The sequence below is a fragment of the Asparagus officinalis genome, chromosome 10 (assembly GCF_001876935.1).
Source record: "Asparagus officinalis chromosome 10, Aspof.V1, whole genome shotgun sequence".
In the NCBI taxonomy this organism is placed as follows: Eukaryota; Viridiplantae; Streptophyta; class Magnoliopsida; order Asparagales; family Asparagaceae; genus Asparagus; species Asparagus officinalis.
In genome coordinates, this window is record NC_033803.1 from 57,297,365 (window position 1) to 57,304,833 (window position 7,469).

Here is a 7,469-nt window from a genome sequence, read left to right on the forward strand (position 1 = left end):
TTAATATATGTTATTAAAATATTATATGATATTATAATAAATACGTTATACTATAATTACTAATTAATATTATATAATAATAATAATAATATATTATATAATAATATATGTTATTAAAATATTATATAATATTATAATAAATACGTTATACTATAATTACTAATTAATATTATATAATAATATATTACATAATACTATTAATATATGTTATTAAAATATTATATATATGTTATTAAAATATTAATATATGTTATTATATAATATTATTAATATATGTTATAATATTATTAATATATGTTATTAAAATATTATATAATATTATAATAAATATGTTATACTATAATTACTAATTAATATTATATAATAATATATTGCATAATATTATTAATATATGTTATTACAATATTATATAATATTATAATAAATATGTTATACTATAATTACTAATTAATATTATATAATAATATATTACATAATATTATTAATATATGTTATTACAATATTATATAATATTATAATAAATACGTTATACTATAATTACTATTATATAATATTATTAATATATGTTATTAAATTATATCATCAAAATATCAATATATGTTATATTTTATATATCATGTCATATATTTATAATATAATTGCATGTATTAGTTAAGTAATACAAAAATATTTTAAAATTTATCCCAATTGCCTTCAAAGTGGAACAACATTGTTCCAATATGGAGGATGTGGTAAATTTTTTCTATTGGGATAAAATTTTTATATATGAGTGGAGTAATTTTATCCCAAATGATGTAATTGTCTCACTAGTGCTCCAAAAAACCAATAACACAAAAAGGTATTACCCTTGTTCCATTGTCTCAATGAATAACACTATAAAATAGAATCCCCAAAATTATCCCATTATCCCTCAAAATATCCCAACCAATAACCCCCCTAAGTGAAGTTTTTGTGAGAAAGATTGATCCTTATGGATCATTGTCAATTTTATCATCATGACAAATGATTAATCATAAATAACGAAAGGATCAATCATTCATTCATGATGATGAGATTCAAAAAAAGAAAAAAAATGTGATTATAGAATACCTATGAGACTGGCATAGTTTAATAGAGTGTTTGAGGATAGGGGAGGTGGGAACAAAATAACATGCTGCATTTGTTATGATGGTTTTAGAGAGGAGGGTGGATCAAGGAAAGGGGAGGGAAGATGAAGCAAGAACAAAATATTCACTATTCATTATGTTAGGGTATGTGAAGCCTAACTATCAGACCTGTCATATACTTCAGATTGAAGAGAGAACAGAAGAAGTTGGAGGAATAGGGTCAACGGCGAAGAAGTTCAAGAAAAAAAAAAGATGAAGATTCAGTTTGGCAGATTCACGGTCGACTTCAAGTGGCGCGCGGTCAACCGCAAACATGCACAAGACTCAGGGTGGCTTCTGGATTTTCTACGGTCGACCGCGACGGTCGACTGGGTTGGTCCTTGGATTTTCGGAGGTCGACCACGATGGTCGACCGTGATACCCTGTAAACATTTTCTACTCTCTGTCGTTCGTCGCAGTCGACCGCGGCGGTCGATCGCGAATCTGGTTTTGGCCTATGTTCGGTTTTTTGACCTGTTTTAGTTTTCTATTTGTAATACCCTTATGATATTAAAGGGATGATTAGGGTAAATTGTAAAAGAGACGAAAATAGTGAAATTTTCTCTTGCGGCGGCCGTAGACGTAGCTTCTCACATTGAGAAGTGAACCACGTAAAATATTGTGTCTTTGTGATTGTTTTCTTTCTCTCTTATCTCTATTTCTAAATTGCATCAGGGGTTTGATCTCAAAAACCCAACAAGTGGTATCAGAGCTGCTAGGTTCGATGCAGGCGATTTGAGGTTGGAGACATGAGATCTGAGAAGGAGACATCCACGATTGAGAAGTTTGATGGGATAAACTTTGGATTCTGAAAGATGCAGATGGAGGATTACCTCTATTAGAAGGATTTATACCTGCCATTGGGAGAGAAGCCGGCGGATATGAAGGATGCAGAATTGAAGCTATTGGATCAAAAGGCCCTTGGAGTGATCAGATTGACCTTGTCGAAATCTGTAGCGTTCAACATCAAGAATCAGAATACAACGGCGGATCTCATGGTGGCATTGTCCAGTATGTATGAACAGCCCTCTGCGGCGAACAAGGTACATCACATTAAAAAATTATTTAATTTGAGGATGTCCAAGAGCCAGAAATTCAAGGAACACCTGAATGAGTTTAATGAGATCACGGATCAACTAAACTCCGTTAATATCCAATTTGATGATGAAATCCAAGCCCTCTTGATACTTGGTCAATTACCTGACAGTTGGAAGGGTACCGTTATTTCGATTAGCGGGTCATGTGAAAAATCAAAACTGAAATTCTCAGAAGTGGTAGACATGATTATGACTGAGGAGATTAGAAGGCAAGAGGAAGGAATTTCTAATTCAGGGTCGGCATTGAACTTTGAGAGCAGAGGCAGAAACAGAAACATAAATAAAGGGAATAATCGTGGAAGATCTAATTCGAGGAACGGAAGATCAAAGTCCAGAAATCGCAAAAGCAAGAAGGAGATTGATTGCTGGAATTGTGGCAAGTTTGGCCACTATGAGAATCAGTGCAGAGAACCCAAGAAGGATAAGGAGAACAAGACTGAAGCAAACGTCACCTCAAGAGAATCAGATGATGCCCTTATTTGCTCGTTGGAGAGCAAGACAGAATCGTGGGTGCTGGATTCAGGAGCGTCGTTTCATGCTACCTCAAATAGAGATTTATTTGAGAGTTATGTTTTAGGAAACCTAGGAAAAGTCTATCTTGGTGACGATCATCCCTGTGATATTGTTGGCAAAGGAGCTGTGCAGATCAAACTCAATGGGTCTATATGGAAGCTGAGTGATGTGAGACATGTTCCTAGTTTGAGGAAGAATCTAATTTCTATAGGACAATTGGCAAAAGAGGGATATGTATCAACCTTCGCATGTGATACGTAGAATGTTACCAAGGGTTCCATGGTTGTAGCCTATGGTACGAAGACTAAGTCTCTCTATATGACGACAGATGCACGTTGATCCATCGCAGTGACTGAAAGTAAGGAAGACCCAAATTTGTGGCACCAAAGGCTTGGTCACATGAGTAGCAAAGGCCTAAAGGTTATGCAGTGAAATGGAAAGTTACCTGGTTTGAGGTCGGCTGATTTTGACCTTTGCGAAAGTTGTATCTTTGGGAAACAAAAGAGAATAAGCTTCAAAAGGGTTGTAGAACTCCTAAAGAAGAGAAGCTTGAGCTAGTTTACATAGATGTGTGAGGTCCAGCATCAGTACAATCTACTGGTGGAAGGTTATACTTTGTGACCTTCATAGATGATCACTCGAGGAAGACTTGGGTCTATTTCATGAAACACAAATCAGAAGTGTTTGAAGTCTTCAAGAGGTGGAACTTGGGTCTATTTCATGAAACACAAATCAGAAGTGTTTGAAGTCTTCAAGAGGTGGAAGGCTATGGTAGAAAATAAAATCGGTTTGAAGATCAAGAAGCTTCGATCAGACAATAGAGGTGAATATGAAGATTCAGAGTTCAAGAAGTTCTATTATGACAGTGGCATCAGATTGGAGAGAACAGTACCAGGTACACCACAACAGAACTGCTTAGCAGAACGAATGAACAGAACGTTGACTGAGAGAGCCAGAAGCATGAGACTACAAACAAGACTCCCAAACCAATTCTAGGTAGAAGCAGTCAACACAACTACCTACTTGATCAACCGAGGACCATCAGTACCTTTAGAGCACAAAATACCTGAAGAAGTTTGGAGTGGAAAGGAGGTAAACCTTTATCACCTGAGAGTATTTGGCTGTGTTTCATATGTTCATTTGAGTGATCATGTTAGAAATAAACTTGACTCTAATTCCTTAAAATATTTTTTTATTGGCTATGGTGGTGATGAGTTTGGCTATAAATTCTGGGATGACCAGAATAAGAAAATCATCAGAAGCAGGGATGTGGTTTTCAATGAAGCAGTTCTCTACAAAGATCGTGATGTCGCTCAGTCCACTAGTTCAGTATAGTCTGAGCCCACATACTTCGAGTTAGATGATACCTCAGATGGAGGCAACCTTGAAGCCAGTTTATATGAGGAAGCAGTAAAAGAAGCAGAAGAAGAGTTGATAAACGAGACTACCTCAGATGGGACAAATGAAAATGCAGAGCCTGTTTCGCCCGTTAGAGAGTTGAGGTGGACAACAAGAGTTCGCAAGCCAAATCCGAGGTATCCATCACTACAGCCCAGAGCTCATTTGAATTACCTATTATTGAGTGACGGTGGAGAGTCAGAAAGTTATGATGAAGCATGTCGAGTGGATGATGCGAGCAAGTGGGAGCTTGCTATGAAAGATGAAATAAAATCCTTGAACACTAACAAGACTTGGGAACTTACAAAGTTGCCAGCAGGAAAGAAAGCCTTGAGTAACAAATGGGTGTACAGAATCAAGGAGGAACATGATGGTTCCAAGACATACAAGGCTAGGTTGGTGGTCAAAGGGTTTCAGCAGAATGAAGAAGTTGACTACACAGAAATCTTCTCTCCTAAAGTCAAATTGACTACCATCAGATTGGTTCTGAGCATTGTTGCAGCTGAAGACCTACACCTCGAGCAGTTAGATGTAAAGACAGCTTTCCTCCATGGTGACTTAGAGGAAGAGATATACATGAAGCAGCCAGAGGGGTTTACTCAGAAAGGCAAAGAGAAGATGGTGTGCAAATTAAAAAAGAGCTTGTATGGTCTAAAACAAGCTCTAAGGTAATGGTACAAAAAGTTCGATGGATTCATGCATAGGAACGGATACTCCATGTGCAATGCTGATCATTGTTGTTTTTTCAAGAAGTTTGACACCAGTTACATTATTTTGTTATTATATATCGACGACATGCTAGTAGCCGGTTCAGACATGAGAGAGATCAAGAAGCTGAAGAAACAATTGTCTAGTGAGTTCGACATGAAGGACTTAGGCGCATCGAAGCAGATATTGGGGATGAAGATTAGCAGAGACAAGTCTTTGGGTACATTGAAGTTATCTTAGGCCGATTACATTAGGCGGGTGCTTGAGAGATTCGAGATGAGTGGTGCTAAGGCCGTTAGCACACCTATAGCTAGTCATTTCAGATTGACTAAAGAGCAGTGTCTGGTGACTGATAAGAAGAAAAACTACATGACGAAGGTCCCATATGCTTCAGCTATTGGAAGCCTTATGTATGCAATGGTATGCACGAGACCCGATATTGCATATGCAGTGGGAGCTGTGAGCAGATTCATGTCAGATTCAGGAGAGCAGCACTGGGAAGTAGTAAAGTGGATTCTTAGGTACCTACGAGGTACTATAGAAAATTGTTTATGCTTCAAAAGAGGCAAGTTAGTTCTGCAGGGATTTGTTGATACAGATTATGCTGGTGAGATAGATCAGAGGAGGAGCACTATAGGATACGTATTTACTTTGGGTATTACAGCTATCAGTTGGGTTTCCTAGTTACAGAAGATTGTTGCTTTATCGACTACATAGGCTGAATATGTTGTTGTGACAGAGGCTAGCAAAGAGCTAATATGGTTGCAGGGATTCCTGGAGGAGTTGGGGCAGAAAAGTGAGAAGAGTGTTTTACATTGTGACAGCCAGAGCGCCATTCATTTGGCGAAGAACCCAACTTTTCATGCTAGGACCAAACATATACAGGTCCGTTATAAATTCATAAGGTCAGCATTGGATGATGGCATGTTGGAGCTTGTGAAGATTCAAGGAAGCAAGAACCCGACTGATATGCTTACGAATGTTGTTACTATGGAGAAACTGAAGTTGTGTTCAAATTCAGTTGGCCTCATTACTTGATGATATGGAGGTCATCACCGCAGAGAGAGGTGATAGAGATTGATAGTTAGTCTTCAAGTAGGAGATTGTTTGGATATGTTAAGCCTAACTATCAGATATGCCCTATACTTCAGATTGAAGAGGGAACAGAAGAAGTTGGAGGAACAGGGTCAACGGTGAAGAAGTTCAAGAAAAAAAACGACGAGGATTCAGTTCGACAGATTCACGGTCGACCGCGGGAGGCGCGCGGTCGACCGCAAACGTGCACAAGACTCAGGGTGGCTTCTGGATTTTCTGCGGTCGACCGCGACGGTCGACCGAGTTGGTCTCTGGACTTTTGACGGTCGACCGCGGCGATCGACCGCGATACCCTGTAAACATTTTATGCTCTCTGTCGTAAGTCGTAGTCGACTACGAATCGGGTTTTGACCCAGGTTCGATTTTTTGACCTGTTTCAGTTTTCTGTTTGTAATACCCTTCTGATATTAAAGGGATAATTAGGACAAATTGTAAAAGAGACAAAAATAGTAAAATTTTCTCCTGCGACGGCCGTGGACGTAGCTTCTCACATTGAGAAGTGAACCACATAAAATCTTGTGTGTTTGTGATTATTTTCTTTCTCTCTTATCTCTATTTCCAAATCACATCAGGGGTTTGATCTCAAAAAACCCAACACATTGTCCCCTCGAAATGGGGGAACAGTGAACTCTAATCAATATGAGGCAAAAGTAATGTCCAAAAATGACATTCCTATCCTCCTATATTTCTTTTTACAACAAATATTTTCGAATCAAAATAGTAGTATAGTATTTTAATTAACTCTCCACGTTACATCTCTTCCCTTCCCCAACGAAACAAGGAAGTATCAGTGTTCATTCCTTCATAAAAGCCTGTTAGGAATGTCCTTCCCTACTTCATAGCACTCTCTACTCCCCATTCCCTTCCCTCCTCAATCTTCCTGAGAAACCAAGCCTAACAATACTTTATGGATTACAATGTTAAGCAATTAGAAGACAATATGTAAAAAATAAGTGTAGCATAAATTCGAATGTTATCTTTGTCAGTATACCTTAAAAAATAAAATAAAAAATGAGTATATCCATAGTAAATTAGATGTTTCTCCTATTGAGAATAAAATGAGAGAAAATTGATTAAGATTGTTTAGTGATAAACAACAAAGACCTCTTAGTTTATCAGTTAAATGTTGTGGGGGGCGCAGCGCGTGTTGTGAGGATTCACAAATTTGTCGAGAGAGAAGGCACACAAATCAACTAATAGTAGCATGAACTCAAACACCAAAGTTTAACGTGGTTCGGCAAATTGCCTACGTCCACGGGGCAAGAAGGGGACGAGTTTTCACTATAGAGAAAGAGAATACAAAATAGAGATTACAAGATCACTCAAAAGCTCACAAATAATCTCTCTAACTAAACTCTCAAATCACTCACAAAACCCTCAAATAAATTGCTCAGAAAGAACTCTCTTTTCTGTGCTTAAAACTCTCTTTCAAGCTACCCCAAAACTCAATCAATATGATTGATTAACCCTAAACAAATCGTGTTTCTATTTATATTAAATAGAAAACCCAAAC